General features: G+C 46.8%; 2 pseudogenes; one reads left to right on the top strand and one right to left on the bottom strand.

The window, feature by feature from the left end:
* Nucleotides 1-1,125: 1,125 nt before the first annotated feature.
* Nucleotides 1,126-1,812, bottom strand: LOC124975696 (cardiolipin synthase (CMP-forming)-like; annotated as a pseudogene).
* Nucleotides 1,811-26,782, top strand: LOC124975695 (olfactory receptor 2T7-like; annotated as a pseudogene).

Genomic DNA, 26,782 nt, shown 5'->3' with positions numbered 1-26,782 from the left:
CAGCTTCTTCCTCACCCTTATTTCTCAGCATTCTACAAAATATTCTCCACTCCAGGCATGAAGATTATTTCCCCTACATACACCAAGCTTTCTAGACTACTTACCTCCAAGAAGAAAGGAAGGAAGACAAGCAAATGCCCCTTTATCAATTTATTGAAATTTTATCAACTTGCTGAATTTTTTTTGTTTTATTTTCAAAGGTAGTTTTTTTTCCCAGCTTTTATTCTTTTAACATCTTAACAAAAGAAGATTTCCCAAAGTTTAAAAAATCTTTGAAAACCATAGTTTCCTATTATTTACACAATACATGAGTACAGGTTCCAATATCGTACAAATATTGTGTTAGAAACACAGTTGGAAGGCATGATGTAACTCACTGCTTTTAGATGAAAGGGCTAATGGACTACTTCTCCTATTTCAACAGTCTTTGTTACTTGTTATCCTGATATATTAACTATTAGGCACCTGAGAGACTGGAAGACTACTGAAAATGAGCTTAAACACCTCCTATTTTGTTTGATCTGATTTATTTTCAAAACTTATCATATTTATGTCTCTTTACAACTTTGCTTCATTCACAGCTAAGCTAACTTTATTCTCTCTATCCTAAATGATCAAATATTAACTACATGAACTGTTAATATCTATACAGATTTAAAAATCAAACATAAAACGAATAGCCAAGTTGTATAAGATATATATTTAATCCTAGGGAGTTCACTATGGCTTTGTAAGCAATCTAGGTTTTAGAGTGAGGTGTCAACACTTCAGTTTCCATGCTCTGAACTATATTTTTAAAAAACATAAAAAAGGACTGACAATACTTGGAGTAATACTTCACTTATAATCAAGAAACCTAAGATTAAAAATTCTAAATTCTACTTTTATTTTTATTTAAAAATACATGCATATGTCCATGATCAAGCTTATTTTCAATGCACATTACTTCAATTTTGATGACCTGGTTTGTTCTGACAAGTCCTTTTACAAGCTAAACACCAAAATAGGAAAACTCCTGTAGATTTTCACTGGCATTATTGCCAATTATGCCTTTCTAATGGTGATGGGTGACTCTCATCTGCCTTTTATCACCTGAACAGTTTTCCCCGACGATAATGATAATAACTAAGCTGATGCAGTTGTGTTGAAAGCTGTAAAATACGAAATCATCTGAAGATAAATGCTATCAATATAATTGAAAATCAGAGCTGCCAAAGAAGCTGCCACCAAGATTAACTGAACTACCATGTTTACCTTGCTGATGAACGTTGGTTTTCACCTAGCAGAAGCATAACAAGGATTGAAGTACTTAGCTAGTGTTCGAGTTGTTGGAAGGGTTTGGTGTCTGACATGAAAAGCAGCAGGAATCAACATTACATTTCTTGAAATTATCATATAAGTAAGTGGAACAAATCGGTTAGCCTAGCTAAAGCAAAAACTCCTAGTACAACATTAAAATCTTCAATAATCAAATATCCCAAAACTGGGTCCAAGACAATTCTTGTCACTGACAACATATTTGGGATTGTCATGGATTTTCATACGTACAGGCGGTGCTCGCTGGGACCCACCTTCCACCTCGGACCCCCGCAGCGGCGTCTCCTCTTGCCCCAGACCTTGCGGGGCGCCTTGCCCGCCCAGGCGCAATGGGTCCCTGGACCAGCTCTGGGCAGCGGCAGGGCAAGCGCGACCAGGCGCAGCGACCAGCGCTCGGTCTGTCAGGTCAGGCAGCAGGGCGCCAGCGGTAGCAACCCCTACCCGGCCGCACCCCAGCACCCAGGCGGCCGCTCGCAGGGTCCCCCCACGGGCCATGCGCCAAGCGCGAGGCGAGGCCACCTTGACCCTGCGGCAGTGCCTCGCGGACAGAAGCGGCGAGAGATCAGCAGCCCGGGTCACCGGCCAACCGCTTCTCCATCCAGACCCGGCAATCCCGGGGAAGCATGGCCGCTGCTGCCTCCAGCCTAGTGTCAAATACCAGCACGCTCCGCTAGCTGAAAATTTTCATCAATACTGAATGATAATTCAATGAAATTTTGGCATTTAGTCAATAATACGATTAGGGATTTATGTGTGTGTGTGTGTGTGTGTGTGTGTGTGTGTAAGAGGGAACCAAACAGGCCTTAATTTATATATCAACTATCGAACTAGTTTGTTCCTGCAGAAATCAATTTATGTTTTCAACAAAGCCATTCCTTACTTCACACTAAGATATCAAGTCATTCGTATTTTAACAGTTTATTAACCACAAAATTCATCCACAAAGGATGTTCAGTTCCATGGTTTGTAATATACCCAAATAGTTGTGTAAAAATTGCACAATTTAATTTTAGACTTGACTTCCTTGCATAAACATTTTATATGTATATAATTTAATATTTTACTTAATATAATATTTCTTAATATAATAATTTAAATACAATTCAGTTTTCTCTGTTTCCTTTTGTCTTTCTGAATGAAGATCTCTGGTCACATAGATATACATTTAAAATGCATGTTTGGGCAGCTCAAGAAATTAAACTGGTTTAAATAAGTAACACATCAACCAAATATCTGTAATTGTTATAAAAATTGAAACAATATTTTGGTCTATATAATTAAATATTGCACCATCGGCTAAGGTACAGCCCTCTGGTCTACCACCAAGTACACACACACACACACACACACAGACACAACTGCACACATTTTTATACTTATAATAAGACCAAGAACTGTACTTTAGAATATATCCTCTATGCAATGTGTAAAGCAACTACCAAACAAGAACAAATAATGCAGACAATGTTCCATAACACAATAATGCACAATGTCTGTGGACACTCTGGGTTCTGTCAGATATTTTGAATAGAAAATCTGCCTGCTTATCTGCAGACACTCCCAGAGAGAACACTCACTGCTTCATTTGATCAGGATGATCCCAATTCTCACAGAAATCCCTATAGGAAATGGGCATGAAAAGTCAAATTTTTCTGAAAGTTGTTGACAGATGCAGTGCACATATTATTCATCTTGACTCAGAGATTTTTAAAAAACAAAACAGGGTTCGCATGATGGGAAGTCCATGAGACGAATGAGGACAGGAGCCCTTGGGGTGTGCCGAGGATGGTGGGGAAGGACAGCAGTGCCATTAGGCAAGTGGAATGGACATTGCTGACAGAGGGAAGGAGGTCTGTGTGACATTGGGGAGAGTCCCAAGGTGGGTCCTAGGAAGCAGCTATTGAGGGACCCCAGAAGACATAGGACTTCACTTCCTGCCACCAAGGGTCTCAGGAGAGATGGGCATAAAGGTCTCTGATGAGGAAACAGAGAGCAAGGTGGGTGCTCAATGCTGGGTACCCAGGGTCATTTCAGCAGTGCTCCGGTAGGCTGCACAGCTGCTCCATCAATATTGAGACAGAGTATTTACAGAGTTAATTCTTCACCACCAAAACAGCAGCCTGGTCTCCCCTCTTCAGTTAATCAGCATGACTGATCACGAGGGCTGGACCAGAGGAGCAAGGCTGTTCTTGGCAGAGCTGGCCTGGAATGCCCTGCATTCTGAGAGTTGGACAGCCAGGGAGGCAGTGGTGACCATGGTGCTCAGCGGGTCATAGGGAACAGCTGATGTGAACTTGTTGGAGAGAGATGATCCCAAGTTTAAAGTTCAGAAGGACTTGAGGTAAACTGCTTCCCATATGGGGGGGTCAGAGAAAAGGAAGGCTGGTCATGGCCTGAGCCCTTCTCATGATCCTGCCACCTCTTACAGGGAAGCTGCTCTCCCTGCACAAGCTTTGCTTAGGATGTTTGAGGGAGTGAGAGGAGCTCCTGCTTCAGTGGTCCAGGGTATAAACCAGGGTGCAGAGGTTTTCAGGGGTATCTGGTGCCAGGGAAGTGACTACTTTCCTGATCCTAGGAGTGGAACTCTGGCACATCACTCATTTTCTCTAAATGTCAGTGTCCTCCACTGATGTGGTTGAACATGTCCCCCAAAGACTCATGGAATGGAGCCTTGGTCCCCAGCATGGTAGTGCTGAGGTGGAGGGCCTTGTGAGACCTGGGGCCCACTGCTGGCTCTTTATGACACAGGGCACCACCCTGCAAGTGGGTAGATAATGGGCTTACAGAGCCAGGTGCTTCCCACAGGAGAGGTTTGATGTACAGTGAGGCCCCCTTGCCACAGTATGCACCCCTCTGTGTGTGGATGACTCCATTTCTGATTCTCTTCCTTGTGGTGAGACCATCAGGGAAACCTCACCAGAGGGCAAACAGATGAGGCCGCCTGATATTGGGTTTTGAGACAAAAAAAAAAAAAAATAGACCTAAATTAACATTTTTCTCTGTGAAGCATCCAGATTCAGACTCAGGTATTTTATTATTGTCCCTCTTCTTTGAACCCCTGCTTTTTCCTATCAAGGCTGCCTGGAGTGTTTAAGAGTACCAAAGGCTGGTGCAGATAATTCCGAGGGTGGTCTGGACCTCAGAGCATTTTCCTTCCTCTAACTGCAGATACCCTCAAGAAAATCAGAAAACTGTATTCTGGAACCAAAGGCTGTCTGAAGACACACTCCATGTAAGTCCTGGGGAGTTACTGCCTGCTGTCATCTGGAGGACCACCATGAGTCCAGTCAGCTGTGGGAACCAGGATAGGGAGCTCACTACAGAAACACGCCTGCCAAGTCACAAGCCTGGTCATGTGCCCCATGTCCCCAGAATCAGCGGTGTTATACATAGGTGCTGGGAGCCAGTGTGCCTCAGTGGGTGTGTGTAGTAATCCTCCAGGTACCTAGCACAATTCTCAGTAGCAACTTACACAATAAAAATCAGAACACATTCCCTCCCTACATGGACTGGGACAAGCATCATCCCAGCAGTATGTGGTAGACTTTTTTGTCTGCTGTGCCCACTCCACGACTGGATAGACCATGACAGAGAAGAGTGATGTAGGCTGAGGCAAGCTGTTGAGTGAAAGAGCCAGATGTGTGCCTGTGCCTGAAGTCCAGAGTGGATGCTCTAAACCAGAAGCTGGAGTTGTGATTCAGTCAGTAATGAGTCAATATGTCAGGGGAATCCAGCATTGCCAGGTCTGCTTGGAATGTCCCAGGCTAGAGATGGCCCAAACACTACGAGTCTCAGAGGTCTCGTAACCCAAGGCAGCTCATGCACATAGGTCTGTGGACATTGCAAGGTACTAGTGTGAAAAGACATTTGAAGCCCATGTGCTTCTGATAAGATCACATACTCTGAGGCTGGGAGACATCACTTAGGAAGAATTTTCAGCTGGTGGAGGTCTGACATAGTTAGGCCTCTCCAGCACACCACAAATCACCAAATCCCAGTAAGAACTGGGGAGATGCTTCTTGTATTCTGGGCATTTAGATGTGAGCCATATTAGCTACACACTATAGACATGACTCCTAAGATTACTAAGACTAAGACTAAGACTAAGAAGACTGAACTGTCCACTTGACTATTAATTAGCCTGGGGTCTGTCACATTGGTTGCAACACACCCTCAAAGGTGTTGCAGAGAGCCTCCGTGTTCAAGAGTGTCTCTCCTTATGACTCACTCCCTCTGTGCTGGTTGGCGAGTGCAGGCAGAGGGAACTGACTCACTCAACAAATTCACACACAAGTCTGAGACTAGAATCAGAGTTCATTATTTCTAACTTTCAGCAATTTCAAGTTTGTGGCTAAGGAGGGGTCTATCTAAGAGGAGGTAAGACTTTCCATGACACTCACAGTGCTAGATGAAGAGTTTGTGGCAGGGAAGGAAGAGATTCAGTGTTACTGCAGCATTGCCCCTTCTCACCAGGCTAGTCCTGATGCTGAGCCAAGCAGACCACAAGACCACAGAGCCACAGACTTAGCTCCTCAGACAACCAAGCACCACTCCAATGGACACATCTCTGGTCAACTCACATAGACACTTTGCAGGATGCATCAGTGAAGGGAAGTTCCTTCTCTACAGGACATATTCTGTGACAGTTGGTTTGGAATGTCCTGAGCTCTGAGTCACTTGGGAGACAAGGGGACCCAGGTCCCCAAGTGTGGTCACCTGTTTTCCCAAACACACTGACAGTGTGTGAGAGACAACTGACAGTGTGGAGATGGTGGGAATGAAAGGTCACAGGCTTTCCCTTTTCAAAGATCCTCTGAGCACTTCCTTGGTAGGAAACTGTATCAAGTTTGGTGTTTGATTGAAGTCAGAGCAAAAGGAAGGATTTGTTATTTGAGACCTGCTTGCCCTTACCTCCTCCACAGCATGTCTTCCCATGAAGTTTGGGCAGGAGGATTTGAGAAAGGGCATGAGGGGTGTCCTAGGGCCAGGGGTCAAGATGTGATATGGAGGCCTCAGTTACTCAGGAACCCTGTCCTCAGGGTACTGAACGCATCCACCCTTAGGGGGCCATCACTCAGCTGAGCTGTGAGTCTTCAAGTCAATCACCTTCTGTCAAAGTCAATACCCTCAGGAGAAAAACAGGAAGGCACAGCCCTTCCCCAGGTCACCTCACTGGACTGCTGTCAAATCTCAGGGGATGAAGCCTGATGTTCTACATAAACTGTGAAGCCTTAGACTTGGGTAAAGACTGAAAAGCAAACCCCATTCTCCACCACCCTGGAGCTGTCCATGCCTTGGTTCAAAACTCCCAAAGGTCTCCCTCAGTCCTTTTACACTTGCTGAACAGGTAGAGTGCCTCTGAAGTATCTGTCCTTTCTCTTAAGGCATCTCCTGCACTTGGTTACTTTTGGTCATACAACCTAATTTGTGTAAGCAGTCAACAGTCAAAATGCAATATAGCAGCAGGGAAAGAAGAGAGAAGGATCACATGACCTCCCCAGGTCCTTGGTGCTGTAGGAGAGATCCAGCACAGGCATCAACCCCAGGACCACCTGTCACTCGCTTGGCCCTGTTGAGTGCTTGCACATCTTCTCCGCATAAAGGCACTACCCACACAGTCTCTTGGGGTGTTTTAAGTCTACCCTGAACTCCATGATCATCCTGAAGCCCAGCTCTGGTACAGCAGGCTCTGCTGAGCAGCTTGTGAATAATGGGTTCAATTTTTTAACTTGGTACTAAGCAGCAATTTCGCCTTGGGTTAAGAATTTCCTGATTGCCAGTCAAAATGGACTTGATGGGACATGTTCTCCAGGAAAAGCTTCTAACTTCTGCACAAGTGTTACCTATGCTTGATTTGGGGCCTCTGAACTGAGCACCATTTTCCATTCCACATTTTGTCTTCTCCAAGAGAACTGAAGACCCAAGAAAAACTGCAGGACATGACCTGCCCCTCACAGGGCTTTCTTCCCTAGTGCTGGACAGACACAGCCAGTGCAAATGCTCTGCACCCTGATCACTCACTGCTTAGGAAAACTAGACAAAAAGGAAGGAGGGACTTCCCTGCTGGCATTCATCCAGAGAGCTTCCCAGGTCCAGCTTTCTGCTGGAACATGGGACTGGGGTGTGGTGTAAGGAACTCTTTATCCAGGTAAATATCTAAGGCCTGCTCTACACATGGGAACTGAGGTGATTCATAACTATGAAAGAAACCCTCCTCTTAGAGATTATTTCTCTACTCCTGGACTTAGATCCTCAAAACCCACCATTGCACCCACATTGGGCACTGCTGATGTGTACGTGGCACTAAAGACACACAGAACTTTCTAGAAGTTTTACTGGTCCCACCTACTCTGACCCACTGCCTGCCTGTGGCAGCCCCCTCCTTAGTCTCCAGGTTCCTCCTCATTGCAGAATGGACAACTCTTCTCTCCTCTCATTACCTCTATTTGGGCAGTGATTTAAATGATGAGAAAGGACTCTGGGAAATGTAGTGAGTTAATTTACTGGGACACTGATTCTACTTTCCCTTCCCACTTCTGAACTGCATGCCTAGGCCCCAGGCACGGAGCTGTCCCCTAGCCCTCTGATAAGTCTCTGCCTGCTGAGGCAAACTGCATGTCACCCCAAGGACATGAACTGCTATTATAGAACTTTTCTCTGACATTTTCTGTGACCACTCTTAAACCTAGACATGGGTCCAGTCCCCTGGTTGTGGGGTCTACTCAGGGGACCTAGAGGGTGAGGCATGCACACATCGTAATGGGACTTCCATCATGGAATCTGAGGAGAGAATTGTGGGAGGCCTTAGGTCACAGGCTCAGTCACTGGTTTGCCAGTGAATATCTAGAAGTGCCTTCTGTATTGGAATGACATGACCAGGAAGCTTCCCTGAATTGCTACACCCCAGCCCTGGTGCCCTCCTCCTGTGCCTCTGCCCTCCCCCACTATAACCCATCTCCCTCCCCTGACCTGCCAGGCTGCCAGCCCTCCACCTGCTTCCCAAGGAAAGCCCACCCCTTCTGCCCCACTACTTTCCCTCCTCTCCCTAATAAGATCCCACCCCAACACCTTGCCTTGAGGGGTTCCCTGCTCAGCTTTTCCCCTCCTACTCCCAGACCACCCACTCACCACCCCCCTGTTCATCTGGGTCTCCTTTCCTGTCACTCCTCCCTTCACCCCCTTTCCTCCTCCTAGTCCTCCTTTCTAGTTCCCCATTCTCCAGTCCCACCTACAATCCAGTCTCCCCAGCCAGGCAGCATGGTGGACAAACCTCACCCAGAGGAGACCATCTCTTTACTATGGGTGCAGGTCACAGTCCCTGGGACTGTCTTTCCAGCAGCCTGAGCAGGTGGACACAGGGAACACAGGGGCATGGTGCCCCGATACTCAACCTGAAGCATTTTTGAGGTCAGTGCCAAGATCCCTGGTTCCACGACCAGATCCTGTTTGTCCTACTACTGTCTGTGTTTTCCCTTCATTCTGTCTTAGTAATGTGGCAGAAATAGCTTCAGCATTTCCAGAGAGTCAGTTCTTCCCCTGTCTTGCTGATCAGCCAGCTGCAGGAGCCTGCAGGAGCAGCAGGCACTGAGGCAAGGAGCCTTGGAACAGCTGACTGCACCCAGGAACCTGCAGAAGCATCCACACAACCAATGTGTCCAAACTGTGTTCCTGACCTAAACACTCCTGGGACACCAAGTGTCACAAATGCATGCATGGACCAAGGAAAAAGGTCTGCAGTGGGGAGAATTCAGGCTTTAGAGTCAGGGAGAGGTGCTCAGGGGACTTCTCTCTGGGCAAGACCACTTTGGTCTCTTTTAAAGTGAACTCTTTTATATAAGGCATCCAGTGGGGTGAATCCAGAAACAGGAAGTGGAGAGCTGGTGGTCAGGGACTGGAGGAGGGGTCAGGGAGAGCAGCACAGGGGTGTGAAGCAGCTCTGGATATGAGCTTCACAGAGTGTTAACACAGCATCACTCAACTGTGTGCTAAGGAAGGACCAAGATGGGAAATTTCCTTCCATGTGTATCTTACCACAGTTAAAAATCTAAAGTCCCAGGTACTTCAATAGGGAAAGGGTGGTTATATAATTACACAGCACAGAACGTTGAATGTTTTCTTTTGGTTTTGTTGTGTGTGTGTTTGTGTGTGTGTGTGTATGTGTGTGTGTGTTTACCACAGGTTGAATTCAGGGGCACTCAGCCACATCCCTTGCCCTTTTTATTTTCCATTTTGAGACAGGGCCTCACAATGTTGCTGAGTCTGGCTTGAACTTATGGTCCTTCTGACTCAGCCTCCCAAACCACTGGAATTATAGGTATGCAGCACCCCACTCAGCTGTGAGTGGCTTTGAATAATTTTGCTTTTGAAGTAATTACATTTTGCAGGGTTTTTAGGTTTTGTTTCTGTTTATATTTTAAGGCTTTTAACACTGTCATAGTTCTTTCTTTGGAAAGTTCAGGACAGTGAACTCTGGGGGCAGTGCTCCCTGTCCTCCAGGATGAAAGCACCTTCCCCTCCACTCCTCTCATGCCTGTGAGATTCATCTCTTCCTGTAACATCAGCACCCCCTAAATGACACTGAGCCTCAAATCTACAACCTGACCACCTCCCAGCTACCTTGCATGGACCCATCCTTAGGGACCTCAAACTGACCCACTGGAAAGCTAGGGGCTCTGCACCCCTTGCCCACCCTCTGCTTCTCCAGGACACCCTGTGGCAGCACAAGGCAGCTGGACCATTTCCCCTCCTCCTCAAAGGTAGAAGCCACGAGTCAGCCCCCAGCCTCCCTCCCTCAGTCCATACTCCTGGCAGTCACAGGTCCTGCCTGCTCCTTCATATTTGCTAGTCCCTCTCTGTTCCTACCTCAGGGAAAGACTCCATAGTACACTGGGAGACACCTTCACTCCTCACTTAATTCTGAACAGCCACTGAACCTGCCCCTCTCCAGTCTCACTCTCCAAGCCCCAGCAGGGCCATCACTCCTGCCTGCTGGTCTGGTGGGCTCCCAGTCACACTCCTTCCCCAAAAAACCAGCCACCCCAACCCATGTCCTACCCCACTGCTGGCTAGGTCTATCCTAACATGCCAGTTTTATTAGTTCATCCCTCTGCAGAACACATCTATGGCCTCTGCCACTTCTGAGCTAGCTTAAATCAGTGAGTGCATGAGGCCTCTTTGGACTTGGCACTGGTTCCTCCCTAGCTTCATCCCCATCTGCTCTCCCCCATCCCACCTTCTACAAATACTGTACTGCCTGCTCTCCTGCAGCTGTGAGGCTCCCTACCATGCTCCTCTCTCCTCCACTTCTGAATGCCTCATGCCATAGCTCTTGTGGTACCTGCCCTTCTGCTGCTCCTCCCTGAACTTCTCTCCAACTCTGTGCCTCTGTAATCAGTGCCTCTGCAGCCTGGCTGTCACAGAATGCGTGGTGACTTCATTTTACTTAGAATTCTCCTGGTTTTCTTCTGGAGTCCTGACTACTGATTTCAAGAGAAGTTATTGTCCCTTCTTTTAAGGTTGGTCCATCCCAACAATTTAAATAATCCCCCAGGGCAAGTTCAGGGTTTCTGGGAAAAATTATTTCTTCTAGTTCTTTCCCTTGGGAACAGGATATATGTGGCCATTGGAGTAAAGTGAGGAAATACTGTAGATTTTATATCTATACTTGTGCTTAAAGAAAAATATTATGCTTTATTATTATGCAAATCATATTACATACAGATGACAGAAATACACAATTCAAATTTTAGGACCACATGCTCAGAAGACTTTTTTACTGCTGGGCATGGTGATGCACACCTGTATCCTGGCAACAGGGAGGTTGGGGCAGGGAGACTGCAAGTTTAAGGATGGCTTCAGCAGGTTAGTGAGAACCTGTCTCAAAAGTAAATAGGGCTGGGGCATAGCTCACTGCAAAAAAATAAACAAATGAGTGAATATACAAAAATAAATAGATATACTAGAGTAGCTGTTGTGACTGCTACCCATAGCCCTGGACAGGCCCAGGCCAGACCCTGAGGTCCTTGAGGGCTTGTGCGGCATTGTTCCCAGCACCCAGCCCAGAACCTTGCAGGACCAGACACTCAGTGCCTGTGGAACATTAGCCTGGTCTAGGGTGGATGACCAGGAGGGCAGAGATTGTGCAGTAACCTGAACTGTGTCACTTTTCTCCAGTTCACACAATCGCCAGAAAGCCCATGTCATGACATGATAAATTGTAGGAACCTGCAGATGCTAAGTTCTGGGGTCGGAGACTGCTGTGAGATGGTGCAGAGTGAGGCAAGTGGGCTGAGAGATCACTCAGGCAGTGTCTTCAGGGATACTCTCAGGGTCCTCTGCTGCGGTACTAGAGACTGAACTGGACTGACCAGGCTCATGAGAGATTGTCATGCAACCATAACACCAATTTATTACCATCATCCAGCAAAAAAGTCCCTAATGACCTGAACATCACATTAATTCATTCATGAATATCCAGACCTTACACACAGGTTCTGAAGGTCTACAAACTGGATTCAAGGCCTGGTGCTGCCACTCATTAACTGCCTGACTTTGCCAGGTTTTTACTCTCTCAGCCTATTTCTTAGAGTTGTTAGGGGGACTAAGCAAAATACCACTGGCACCTAGAGCTGTACCCAGCTCATCATGCTCAGTAAACACAGTACTGTTACTGTTTCCATTTTTACCTCATGACAGGCAGTGGGGTGGGCCTGGGGGGGTGGTCTCAGCACAATGAGGCAGAGGCTACAGAGCAGCCTTGTAAGTACCTAGATGAATACATGGGGATGGGATGGGTGGGCAACAATGTGTAAAATAGGTGCCTCCATCAGACAGGGGATGTGGGACTGTTGGGGTAGGTGGACACAGGTGATGTGGGGCATCAGGTGGGAAGCCTGTGGAAGGACCCTGCATGATGGAGAGGTGCAGATGAGCAGCACCCACACGATCTGAGAACTGAGGAGTTTGCCTCTGCTTCTGCCTGTCCTGGGCTTCCCCTGCCCCTTCCAGGGCTGAATTCTGCTGGCACTGGAGGGGTTCCCTCACTGCTGGAACAGCTGCCCTTGCCTTCGTGCCCCCTTGCACACTCCTTCACAGCATGAAGATCAGGTCTATTTATATACTTGCATATTGTGCCCCTGTCCCACCTTCTGGGCCACAGGTTCTAGGGGAGCATGGCCCAGATATTATTGCTCAGTGTTCTGCCCCCAGGTTCCAGAATGGTGCCTGGCACTGTTTGCTCTTGACAAATTTGCTGAGAGACAGGTGAGAACCAGATGCCCATATCTCAAACCCTGGCTCTGCAAAGGATGCTCTGAACCTAAGGAGTGATGTGACCAAGGAAAAGGACACAGGAACATTGTTGGTCCCCCATTCTGGAAGCTTCTAACTTGAGCCTCCTCTCCCAGATGGGTTTCTGAATCTTGTTCATCATGCTGCTCAGGGACCATGGAAGAAGTACCCAGTGCCACAGATGGAAAGTCAGGAGATTGGCTGAGAGGCAGAGTCCCTGGTAAGCGAGGTCTCTGATCCAGGCAGCAACAGTAGGAATCACAGGACACTGCAGGCAGTGACTGAGAGCAGAGTGGGTAGTCAGCTGGCCTGGGCCAAAAACAGGGCTTGCCTTGCTAGTGGTGAGACCTGGTGTGAGTTATTAAGCCATCTTTGATGCTGATCCTTGTCATAAATGGGGAAACTATAGAACCTGCCTCACAGGGTTGCTATGAGGAGCAGTGCCTGGAACAGTGCCCAGCATGTAGTACCTGTAGTAAATGTGGTTGGGCTCCTGTGGTGCTAATGGGTAAGAGCAGAAAGGAGCTGCTGAGCCTAGCCTAGGACAGCCAGGTGCTGCTCCAGGCAGGGAGAGGTCTCCAGGGGAAGCCCCACCACTCACACAGAGAAAGGCTCACCCCAAAAGCAGGAGGGAGGTGTAGCTCAGAGCTGGAGAAGCAAGGGCCATGTGGGGGGAAAGAACCTCCAGGGAGGACTAACTTTAAGTGAATGAGGAGACTTAAAGAGGAAATTGCTCCAGACATTGATTGAATGTGAATAATGGATCAGGGACCCAGTGATTTCTAAAGACCACAGAGAGGTTTTATCCCAGGAGGACTGTAGCTAGGGTAGAGGCACCAGAAGGTTGGGGAGAACCTGGGCAGCTAGACAAGTGGGGTCTGTAGCTAAGGATGGAGCTGAGGGATCAAAGGATGGAAAGTCACTGAGGGGAACGTCCTGGTGAGGAGTCTTGTCTAAGCTGACGGAGGGATTCTTGTTGAAGGCAGGGCAGGAACCAGACATGCTCAAGGGTGGAGTGTAAATGGCAAGGAGCCCACCAGACACCCAGGGCAGTCAACACAGAGGGTGGTGGCAGCTCTGGCTACACACTCAGCTGGAGTTTTGCTGAAACTGGACAATGCAGAGATGAGCACAGAAGGCCCTAAGCCAGACCTGGTTGGAAATGAGCCAAGAACAGCCTGAATGCTGTTTGGTGCAGAAGAGTCCTTGTGCACTGAGAGGGAGGTGTGAGGAAAGGGAACCCAGTGAGGACAGCCAACCCAGGGGAGGGTGGGTGACTTAGCCAAGCACCATTGAGCTCAGGCTTCTCCACCAATCCCTCCTCCCTAGTTGGCAACTGGCCCCTGGTGCAGTGAGCCGGTGGGAAGATTGCTCCATGCACCTTAGGGTGTCTCCTGCAATCAGCACATGCAACAGGAAGGAGGAGTGTGGGGCCCAGACAGGCCTGCCCTGCTCAGTCCCTTCCAGGCCTCAAGGATAGAATGCTGTGTCTGAGGTCCGCCAGCACTCAGCATCTGTCCATCACACACTGGGACAGTGTCGTCAGGTGGCACAGGTAGCAAGGTAGGAAGCAAGTCCTCCGAATTAGGTCCAGATGTTGTGGGAATGTCAAAGGTAAATAAACAGGTTTCAGAGTGATGTGTTGGGGCAGAGGACATGAATGATGTGCTCCATAGGCCCCAATGTGGGGACCCCTGTCCTTGGAAGGACCTCACTCTGTTCAGACAGAGCATGCAACCTCAGCACAGGGACCCCTGGGAAGCAAGTCTCAGTGGGAACCTCTCAGCCTCATGTCCTCAGGTAACATTTACTGAAATTATATCCTCACATGGGGTGTTTATCCACACACACACTCACTCTGGAAGTTCTGAGGATGGAATGAAAAGGTATGTGAGTTACTCATAGTGCAGCTTCTATAAGGTGGATGTGGTGAAGTGCTCACTGTCCCTCTGCTCCCTGTGACTGTGTCACCACACTCACCGTTTCATTCAGCAAGCATGTGGTGAACACCTAGTGTGTGTGTGTCTGGGACAGACATGGCACCACCCCCCAGATGTCCCTAGCACCCCAGCACAGAGGCCCTGCTGACTTCTGGCAGCTGGACTTGGTTGCCTGCCTGCATCAGAAGGAAGAGAAGATGATACAGAAATAGAAATGAACTTAATTGCAAGTTGACCATAATCGTGAAAGCAGCTATGTCTCCTCCATTAGCCCTGTGGGATTGTATAATTTACAGAACAAAAGCAAGGAAGTCAGCTTTCCATATGTAGACTTAGCCCAGTGCACTAGCCAGAGATGTGCTGCAATCTGGCTTCCTTGGGCTCATGGGGTGGGGTTGGGGGGCCACTTCTTAGTTTCCATTTTCCCTGAAGGAAGCTGGGATGGACAAAAAGCAGTTACCAGGAAATGAGAGGGGAAAAAAATGGGGGCATTTGATGCAAAGTTGCCCATGACCTAGGACTTCTCATGGGGGGGAACCCAAAGTCATGTCCTCCACGTGGGCAGCAGGCAGGGCAGAGTCCCATCTACATGAAGGTGATGCACCTTGCTCTCATGACCCTCTAAGTGCTGGCATCACAGTTTCACAAGCAGCATTAAGCAGGAAAGCCTTGTGGCCACTCATCTGAGAGGTCTGATTGAGTCCCAGGTCTTTCTCGTCCTGCCCAGCCTCCACTGCCCCTGCCTCCTCCTCTCAGGTCAACCTGGAGTGCCAGGACCACAGGCTGAACCACTTCAGGGTCTACAAGGACACTGTTCTGTACAGGGCCAAACTTTGGCTCCTGGGGTACAAGGATCACCGCAGTAGCGCTCCATGGTGAAGTCAGCCTTTGTGCTGAGTGCCAGAGTGTGCACTGTCCAGATAAATAAACATGGTTTTGCTAAGAAACAAACCTGTAGCAAACTTTAGTTTACAGATCACAATCACCTTTATTTACAATGCTAGGCTAGGCAGCCATCTGGAACAAGAATGGCTCAGAAGGCCCTGCTCCACCTCCTGGATGGTGGTGTTTGCTGCCAGGGAGGGCAGTGCCCACAGGAAAGGGAAGTGAGGCCCAAGGCAGCTGCTTGGGTTTGGTTGCTGCCCATTTGATTTGAACATGGGTGGAATGGTGGCCACTGGGATTGACTGAGCCTCCTGCAGCTAGGTGTTCTGAGATAAAGTTCCAGGGTTTACATGTGAGGTTAGGCTGCAGCTCACTACACATGCAGAAATCTTTAAGCCAAACTTACCCTGCCCAGGGGCCCCTTCAGGCCACAAAACATGTTAAAACCCAAATCTGACTTGGCTGCCTGACTCCCACTTTCTCATTTTGCCCAAGTCCATGGGTACACCAGCAGGAGAATCGCAGGTGGAGATGGAAGACTAGGGGCACACAGTGATCTCCTCTGCCTTCCCAGACACTGAGGAAGGGTGAAAAGGGGATTCTATTTTATTTTACTTTATTTTTAAATTTTTAAATATGGTGCAGTGTGAGTCCACAACAGGGAGAACAGGGACACATGGGCCATCAGGAAAACTGAAGACATACAGGGCAGAAAGTGTGTCATAGGAGTGTGGAGAAGACCCCTGTGCAAGTTGAAGGGCTCACCTGTGCGCATGGTACCAGGCCTGCCAGGACTCAGAGGGGCTTCAGGGCTCCTGACAGTGGGGAGTGAAGTGGAGAAGCATAGACAGGCTCTGGAAGGGCACAGGCCAGGTCATACTGACTCTCTGACCTGGCTCATAGCCTCTCTCCAACATGGGATGCTGGAGAGTTGTTCTTGGAGGAGTGGGAGAAGAACAGAGCTCCAGGTGTGGTGGGTGGACAGAACATGAGACAGGTTCTTGTCAAGTTGCTTAGGACCTCACCAAGTTGCTTACAACCTCACTAAGTGACTGAGGCTGGCTTTGAATTTATGATCCTCCTGCCTCAGCTTCCCAAGTCACTGGGATTACAGGCTGGTGCCACCACACCCAGTTTATGCTTTTTTACTTTAGTTTCTTGAAAGAAATTTTCACCAAAAGAAAGTCACAGAAGGGATGCAATTGTGCTGTGAAATTCTGCCATCACCCTCTTCTGTGGTTCTTTGTGTAAAATACACCATTTTCCTGGTTCTGTTGTTCATCTGGGTTTCACTTTCCATGTCTCTCCATCTGGTCACACAGCCTTGGACTTTGCCCCAGATGAGGAGGTGCAGACAGAAGGGGAAAGGGTGGGTTGGGAAGAGGCTGAGCTGCTCTCTCTGTTGGGCTCACTCACATTTAATTCTTGCTTTCAGGCTCCCAAGGCTCTGGCCCCGAACCATTATGCTGGGAAACTGCAGGTAGTCCCATAGCTCTGGAAAGTGCTCCCCTGGAGTCTTCTGTATTCCCACAACAAGTTTCTGGGTTTTATATTCACATTTACCACTGGACCTGGAGCAAGTGGCCCTGCAGATCACCACAGCACTGTGAATCTTGATGAACACTGGCCCAAGGACATTTTCAGGGTCCTTTAGTAAAGTCCCTGTAGCATCACTAGACTCACCCAGCCCCATGTGTGTCCTCAGCAGATCCCCAGGCAAGCTCATCTGTGCAAGTTTTACCCTCAGAGCAGGAAAACAAAGAAAGCAAGCAGAAAAGGATCCATGTGCCTTGTGTGGCTGTCCCCACCTCTGGAAATCTTTACATTTTAACCTGACCTTGCTAAGTGCCCTCGATTTCTCCGGTTTCTCTGGAGAATGTGTACATGCAGTGAATATTCAAATGTACTATATTTCAACACTCAGAAAATTCAGCATTTCCACATGGAGTCATCTTGATCCTGGACTGCTTCTGGCTCTGCATATATTCCCTGACTTGGGCAGGTTCTCCCTCCATCTGCCAGCCCCCAGCTGGAGGCCTGGGGGCCAGTTGTGAGTCTGCCTGGTGTCACCCTTCTGCCCAATTTCATTATGAGTCATGCAGATGCAAGCTCTTGAGTGCTTCAGTCCATCTTCTCTCCCACCCTCTAAACCTTCAGGGCATTACCACTGCTTCTCTGGACTTGTATAGTAGTCACTAAGATGTCCCAATTGCCTCAAGTCCATCAGTTACAGGAGTGCTGCCATGATCTTTAAAATATGAGCATGAGCCCTTTATCATGAGTGAGCCCCCAAGTGTTCCCTGCTGTGACTTGTAAAGTCCCAGCTCCTCTCCAGGCAGCTGAACAGCCTGTCTGCCTGCCCCTCCCTGCTCCTTGCCTGGTGCTGATCCCCAATGATGTCATGGTGGCAGGGTCCTCCCTCAGGACCCGCCCTTGCTCTGCTCTGCGCCTCTGCATGGTTTGGTTCTTGCTCCTCCTTAAGCCAGCTTCCCTCCTGCTCTCCAGTCAACTCTTACTCATCCTTCACCCTAGGCTTAAATGAGCTTCCTTCAGGAAGCATCCCCAAACTGTGTGAGGATTTCTAAACTTCCAGAGCACTCCCTAAACACCTCAAACAGCACTTGCTGCACCCTGGAAGAATCATCTGCCTTGGCCTCATGTCCAGCTACAGAGAGTGCTGGATAAAAAGGAAGGATGGCAGCCAGTATCCTTCCCTTTAACCTTCACAGGGCTCAGAGGCACACCATTTCCTCTTTTCAGTAGATGAGGTCATTAACAAGCACATGCTCAAAGTGACCCTGGCTGCTGGCATCCTAAGCCAGTAGCCTGACTGGGGGTCCAACCAACAAGGTCCAGTCACTCAGTCCGAAAGTCAAGCAGAAAAGGTCCTGGGAAACCCAGAAAAAATTCTAGTCAATAGGCTCTACTTGGAGGGTCATGCTGGGAGACAGCATCTCAGCCCTGTCATGGGGTGCTGGCAGGCACTGTAAGACTAAATAGAGGAAGGATTAGGGAGGGCAAGAGGTCTGCCAGATTGAGCATCCTGGTCTCAGTGACCTGGTGGATAATTATCCCAGTTCCTGTTCTGAGAAGTGCTCCAGAGAAGGGAGGTAATGATTTCTACTTGCTGCTCAGGAACAGGACAGGGCTCAGAACTTCCAGGCACCACCCCAGGGGCCTGATCCTCTCATTGCTGCCACTAGGATGTCCCAGCAGATCTTGCCTTAGTCTTGAAGGAGAATGAGATAAGTCAGGAAAGTGTAGGGCTAATAAACCTGGTATTACAGGTTTCTGATGAGTGCTCCTTAGATAATTAATAACTCTGCAGAGCAAGCTAAAGGGATAGAGGAGACAGATTCGACTAGAAGGCCAAGATGCCCAGTCTCATCCTGCTTCCAGTCACCCATCAGTCATCTGCTGGCCTACAGGCCAGTGCCTTGAGCACACACAGCTTCTTAAAGTCTCTGTCACTCTACTGAGTTGCAGATCTGAGCCTAGCTCTGTGCTCTTAATCCTTGCTCTGTATGTTGGGGTCCCACAGCAATTCAGATTCACTCAGAGCCAGCCAAGTACCTTATTCCATCTTCCAAAAGGCTGGGTTTGGATTAGCTCGACTGGCAATTTGCTTCCTACAGCGCAACTGTCACTGGCTCTTTGCGGTGCCAAATCCATGGGTATTTGTCACCGCCTGCACCAACAATTTGTGTGGGTCTTTATGGGTGGTGGACTGGAAACTGAGCTACTTCTATTTCTGAGATGCTTTCTTCCTTGCTTGTTTATAGAGGATAGAGAAAATGAGACTTACTTGCTTTGAGAGGAGAGAGAGAGGGTTTGCATAAGAGAAAGAGAGACTTTGCTTAAGAGAGAGAGACTACACTTTCAGAGATCTATATCTTCTTAGTTCTGCTGCTTCTTAAAGGTGCATCCTGCATCCTGTGAACTAAGAGTGCGTCTATCTGAGGTGCTTCTTAGTGATGTGTCCCGCATACTGTGATCTACCTATCTATGATCTAGAGGTGTGTTCTCAATTTTCTGCTCTGTGATCTGCCTTCCCCTGCTGCCTGCTGCTTTTCTCTGCTAGCAGCTTCTATCTGCTTGCCGCTTCTTCTTCTTCCTTTCTGCTAGTGGCTTCTCTCTGCCTCTTGCTGCTAACTGTTGCTGCTTACTTTCACACCCCCGCCCATCTCCCGCTTATATTCCCTCCAGGAGGTAGAGGGCAGGGCCATGCCAGTTGGGATTAGGCGAGGAGCCAGCTGCCCCATCATGGCAAGGGTCAAAACGAGCAGGTTCGAGCAGGCATGGACTTAACTGAATACGGCCAGTGATAAATCACCTGAGTGTGCTTATGCCAATTAACCTCCCCACCACTGATGTGATCAGGCGCCGTTCTGGCTGGTACAGCCTCCAACAGCAACCTCCCGACAGCCCTGACATTTCTCAGTGCTATTTGTCACAAATGCTCAGCCCTTGGCCTCTTCTGAGGGAGCTATCTGTACCTATGATGAGGATCCAGGACAAGCACACCTATTGCAAATCACTACTCAACCTGTTCACATTCTTTCACCAATAACATTGTGATTAACAACCAAACACATATTCATGCATTGTGACTGACACCAATACCATTTGACATTTACATGGATGTGCCAAAAACCATGCTAAGGGCTAGATATATATTCTCAGATCATCCTCATAACAATTCAGAGAAGTTCAAATTTTTATCATCTGCTAAACTGAAACACAGAGAGGTTAGATACTTTCTCAAGTTCACAGAAGTGCAGAGCTGAGACTCACACCCAGGCAAAGGACTCCAAATCCCTCACTTTTACCCCACCATGCAATCCTGCCTGGAAAAGCTGCAGAAAATCATGCATCTTAACATGGACATTGCAGATACCATCCCAAGTAAATGTTTTGCAATGCTGATAGCCTCCTAATTACAGGAAATGCAGATCATATGTGAAGTGAATTCTTACACAATGGCCTGAAATGAAGTATCTTTGACAAGTACTGCCTTCAGAAGTTTGGATTTTCCTTGAAGAGAAGAATGCATATAGATTGGGAATGTGAAAAGGAAAGAAAACTTCCAAAGCATTGCTACAAAAAAAGTCAAGGAGAAAAAGTAATTTAGTTTGAATTTCAGGGACACACAACACAAATTAAATGGGGGGCGATTTAATCATAACTCCATGAAAATTGAAAGGTTACATTTTTCTTAATTAAAAGCAAAGTAGGGTGTAAAAACTTGTCACATTTATGTGGGCTGGGTAATTGTAGTCTAGAGACAAAGACACCCACAGGATGAGTATTCTGATGTCATGTTCCTTCCAGATGGGACCACCCATCCACCACCATGATGCAAGCTCTCCTATTTAAACCCCTTGGTTTCTTTGTATTTTTCATTCTACATACTGTAGCTGCTATTAACCTCTTCTGCAAGATGGCTATTGGGCATTTAGGACTCAGGCTGTTCTGCCTCTAGGTCATCAATTTGTTTTACCAGGCCTGTCTGTTTTAAAGGGTCTATGAGACCGCCCCATACCCTTATGCCAACAAGACATAACTCCATGCTCAAGCTACTGAACCTTCACTCTGATTACAAGACCACTCCTTACCTGCAGTGTCTCCCCCCTCCTCTCTCCTCTCTGCTCTGCTTCACTTCATAGCATGGCAAGTCTTCAGTTTGGAAGGTCTATGTGTTCTGCCTCTCATTGCTCACATTTACTAGATGAGAAGAAAAGTTAAACAAATCACATGTGCTAGTTTTAAGATTCTTCTCTGAACAGTAGGTACTTGATCTTCAGATTTGGGTCATCAGATTTGAGGAGGCTTCATTGTAAGATAAATAACTCTGAGGACTCTATATCCATCAATCTCAGACTGCTTTAAATATGAGACTTGACTTAGTGGAAAATTGATTAAAACCAGGGAAACACTTGGTAATACTGATGTTGATGTTGCCTTGTTCAATATACTAATTATATGTGTTTTATGAATCAGTTTGACTTGTAAATTTTACCTTCTGACCTCATTTCTTGTGTCAGCTGACATGAGGGACTCACTTATATACTGTGTACATCAGAATGTAGATGTTTTCTGCTCAGGAAAACCTCACCAGATTTATATCAGTGTGAAGATTCAAGAAAGTTTTTGTCATTAGAAAAATGTGCTCAACTGTATGATTTTAAAATGTTTATAGGAAGAGGGGTTTGTCTGATTTATCTACACTCTTCCACATCCTTGAGTCATGTCCCTAAGAAGGTTTAGTATAAAATCCTCCATATCTGGCTCCAGGGAATTACCACACCTCACTTTCATATCTGATACTCAGGGGGCAGAGGGTGCCAGATCTATGAGAGGCTTGCCAGACATCCAGAAGCTTATGAATGATGGGAGTAAATTTTTCTGACCCCCACTCTGTTTAAGGTTCACAGGATTACAGGCCAAAAACCATGGTAAAGCAGGCATCCAGGAGAGAAGACGGGGAAGACCTCAGCTCTGGGTTTCTTGAGACTTCACTGTGAAGGTAGCCACAACCTTGTTCTCACTTCAGAATGAAGGATGGTTCCTTCAAAATTCCTCCTCCATTCTAAAGATTCCCAAATGACATTTTTTCTAAGATGTCTTTTGTCAAAAAATTAAAAGTATACTTTATATAAAAATGCTGGCAGAAAAATCATGCATAGGATTATAGGTTGCAGGAGGGTCACCGTTCACTCTGCTTCCCAGGAAATGTCAGCTGTCCTTACATCCTGTCTTCCTGCACTCTCACACACCTTCTGAGTTAGAAGGTCACCAAAGATTGAATCAATTATTGACAACATCCAAAAGAGGAAAGACAAAGAAACCCAACTCCTTGCTATTGGATCTGCCACTATTGCAGAGGAGAGATGAGGAGAGCTGGGGAGAGATGCCAGCAGGTGGCTGTCACTGCTGGAGCACATTGCCTAAAACCAACCTAAAACTCACCTGTGTCTTGGAACTCATGTCTCCTACCAGATTTCCCACATTCATAGTGAGTGAGAAGTGACTTCTCCTGATGGCATGTTCCACGTTCACAGAGAGATGGGCTGCACCTCACAGGGCAGGAGGCTCCTGTATGTCACTCACTTGAACTCTTGCTCTGGCAGAACTAGAAGTTAAGTCTCATTGGCATGATCTTAAAGGACAAACATATCATATCCTTGGCCTTACAGAGAACTCAGAGATTCATAGTTCTCAAGGAAGACCAAATAAATTCTCAAGGTTTTAAAATATTGCATATTTTTTAAAGTATGACAGCTGAATTAAAATAGAATATTGCATATCAATCAAATATCTATATGGGGAATAACTTTCCCAAGAAAACACAGTGAAAAGTGACAAAATAAATGTTTTAACTACTTAAATATTTAGAACTTCTCTGACCTAAAATCAAATAAAGTCAAAATAAAAGCAATGGTTTGGGTAAAGTAGTTACAAAAAATTACACTTAAAAGAATGCCCTTATCCTATAAAGTAGAGCATGCCAATTTTGAGAAATCCCTAATATATGAGGCCAAATGTCATGAACAATGAAATCCAAAAGTAAACAATAGAAAAAATATACACGTGAAAATATGCTCGGGTTTCTTAATCAGAAACAAAAATCATATTAATGAACATTTAGATGTTCTTGCTAAGTGCTGGGCAAGAATGAAGCCCTGAGTGTGCTCTGTGGTTGGCCGACATCACTGGTCATCAGTTCTTCTAGCACTTTGGTGATGGGCTTCTAAAATCCAATAACCCACTTTCCATGACTTACCCAGAGGAGCAACCTCATGATACAGTGTCTCATAAGCAAACTTGGAAGCAGTGTGCTTGTCAACCAAACAAGGAGCACAATATGCTGAACAGAGACTACACATCTACACAGAAAAGTTATCTTAACTACATATCAGACTGAAAATATGCTAAAGTTTTAAATTATACATAGGGGTGTAGTGCAGTGGTAGAGTGCTTGCATAGCTTTCAGTTTATAGCAACATCATAAATAATGAAATAATGGAATGGAATGGAATAGAATAATATGAGTTATGAATAGACATAACAATTTTTGTACAGGGACATGGAGTATTCCAGGTGATTCCTTCCCTTTTTCTTATTTTCCATATATTCCTCAGTGCTCTTATACTCCTTTGTAATTGTTTAAATGCAGGAAATGAGACAACACTGATAGAGAGAAAGGAAGATGCTCTTAAAATCTGAGGAACTATGGAGTTCCCAATCTCCCTTCCCTTTGTGAGCAAGGTGGAAAGTGGAAAGTCTACAGGGTCTCATTAGCAAGTTCAGCTCCAGAAATATTCATGGTCAGGGCTGGGGACAATGCTCTGATAGAAAGATGTCTGTGCCAGTTACCCTCCTGGGCTTCGACATTCTCCATGGACCAATGGCAGTTGCTGTGCCTAGTCTCCACTGACCACCTGCCATGCCCTGGATTTATAATGCAATAATGATCACAGTCCTCTGCAAAGCCTGTTCTCATTAAATTGCTGAGGTTCAGCACTAGGAGGCATTTGTCTCTCTCTCTCTCTCTCTCTCTCTCTCTCTCTCTCTCTCTCTCTCTCTCTCTCTCTCCATCATTTGAATTGCTGCTGAGTGTTTGCCTTTAATTTTCCCTGAGGTTGAGCACAGGGAGAAAGAAGACAAAATAGAAAGGGGCATACAACAGGAAAACAACTGGAGAGGAGCTCTGCTGGGAAGCTGCAATTGTCTCAGGAGTGAGGAAGCTGCACATGGACAGTGCACATGGAGTGGTCTCCTCGGTAGAGGCAAGCTGAGGTTCACTCTCCATGATTGACATCCATTCTTGGTGGCTGTGGCAAAGTGCACAAAGGGTCCTACTTGGACCTCATGTGTGCAGCCCTCGCTTCCAGCTTGCATTGCCACTGCCCTGTCCTCTTCCCATCCTGCCCTCTTCTTCTGTCTTGGACACCAGCCAGAGAGAAGACAAAACCCTGCAGATTCTACTCAAAGCCATTCTTGAAGGATACCCCAGCCACACACACTGCAAGGGCTCTTCATGTCTCTCCTCTCTGTGCTCTGTGCAAGAAGAGACCAGGTCTGGCACAGTCTTTTAGGTTCACTCAGAACCTAAAGGTTTGACTTACCCAGGGTGAAGTATTGATGAATTAACTGGTTTAATTCATGTTTAAGTCATGGCACTCTCTGTCAACTCTGGCTCCATGAAAATCAACCTAGAGCAGTTAGACTGATCTGCTCCCACAGAGCCCTGTGCCCTGAGGAGTTTCTGACTCTCTTTAAGTCTCACTTTTTTTTCTCTGTGGCATGGGTAGAAAGTGCTCCAGTATTTTATGAGGTGTGGGGGAAAATAATTTAATATTTATGAGTCACCAGACCTCTGGAGTTACTGTATAGTTATAGCACATCTTCAGTTTTAAAGTAATGTTTCAGGTGTTCAACAGCATCATGGGACTTCTGGACACCAGGCTGCACAATGTAGGTTTCTCTGATGTCAAAATAAACTGACCAAGTGACCCATAGTGCTCATATATTTGGTAAAATATTACTTAACTGAAATGGCTGTATGTGTGTGATCTAAATTCAAATTTAAGAGTCAGATACCTTGGCAGATAATAACTTCTAATATTATATAAATCAGTTTGCTTTCCCATTTTTTTGTATTAAAACTTGCAAATTAATTATTGCATTTATTCACTTCATCAGGTTAGTAAGTTGTGTGTTAATAATCCATAGATTTCTGTGGAAAAAATGTAAGATAAAAGTCCCTGATCCTAAACATTACTTCCCCCTTGGCAGTTTTTTTGCTGCTGATTTCTGGATTTCTTCTCACAGTTGAGAGGTCTGTGGTTTACATTTCATCAGAGGGTCGTTGCCTTGAAATACCAAGTGCCTGATAAATATGTTAAGCATCAAATTTTACAAAGTGCAAACATTCAAGAATGGTGCACATTAGGTGAGGTCATCGTGGTGGTCTCCCTGTAGGCAGACCATGTGCTGTTGACATGCGGTTTTGACTCTGCAGTGTAAAGACCAGAGCCTGGTACAAGGGGAGGCCAGGGCCACTCTCTGCCTCACCCTCCACTATACCCTAATCAACAGGATGGCTCTTCTCCAGGCTAGGACTGTGCTTGAAAGAGAGAGAGATGAATGTCCTTAAACAAAAGGAGATGGACTTGCTGCTTCATAACCTTAAGTTAGCAAGGCAAGGTCATGTCCTGTCCTTGTGTGGATGATGCTGTGGTGGGATGTGACACCTCCTCAGGCTGTTCTTCCAAGCTTCATGAGCTCAGAACCACAAACCTTGATCTGTTAAAGGATTACATTGTGATGCCATAAGACAACCAGGCATTTTCCAGCTTTGTTTCTCCTCTTTTGTGCAACCTGCAGCACTGTGGAGTGGGGCACTGTCTCCCTGTACTCTGACTTTGTCCTCTTGGGATTGTTCAGTGGCAGCCACTTCCCCTGACTTCTATTTGCCCTCATTCTCCTGGTCTTTGTGATCTCCATAGTCAGCAACACCACCATGAGCCTACTCATCTGCATAGACCCCCCCATTTCACCCCCCCCATGTAGTTCCTGCTCAGTCAGCTCTCCCTCATGAACTTCTTGTACACCTCCACCATTGTGCCCAAGATGCTGCTGGACCAGGCAAAGAACCAGAGGGCCATCTCCTTTGCAGGGTGCACCACTTCCCAACACTTCCTCTACCTGACCTTAGCAGGGGCATAGTTCTTCCTCCCAGGACTCTTGTCCTATGACCACTTTATAGCCATCTGTAACCCTCGCAATACCCTGTCCTGATGAACCACAGTGTCTGCCTGCTGATCCTGGTGGAAGCCTGCCTGGGAGGGTCTGCAGATGGTTTCCTGCTCATCCCAGTCACCATGAAGTTCCCCTTCTGCACCTCTTGGGAAATAGACCTTTATTTCTGTGAGGTCCCTGCCCTCCTGAAGCTCTCCTGCAGGGACACATCAGCCTAAGGGACAGCCATGTATATTTGCTGAATCCTGATGCTCCTCATCCCCTTCTCTGTAATCTCAGCCTCATACACCAGTATTCTCATTGCTGTTTACAGGTTGAGTGAGGTGGAGGGGTGATGCAAAGCAGTGGCCACCTGCTCCTCTCACATGGTGGTGTTCTGCCTCTTCTATGGGGCTACCAATTACATGGACATGCTGCCCCACTCTTACCACAACCCTGAGTGGGACAAAGCTGTGTCCAACTTCTACACTATCCTCATGCCCATGCTCAACCCACTCATCTACAGTCTCAGGAACAAGGATGTCACAGGAGCCCTGCAGAGGGCTCTAGGGAAGTGTTTGTCCTCGGGAAAGGTAACCACTTTCTAA

Source organism: Sciurus carolinensis, unplaced genomic scaffold (genome assembly GCF_902686445.1).
Source record: "Sciurus carolinensis unplaced genomic scaffold, mSciCar1.2, whole genome shotgun sequence".
In the NCBI taxonomy this organism is placed as follows: Eukaryota; Metazoa; Chordata; class Mammalia; order Rodentia; family Sciuridae; genus Sciurus; species Sciurus carolinensis.
Note: the sequence above shows the minus strand (reverse complement) of the source record. Positions and strands in the feature narration are given on the sequence as shown.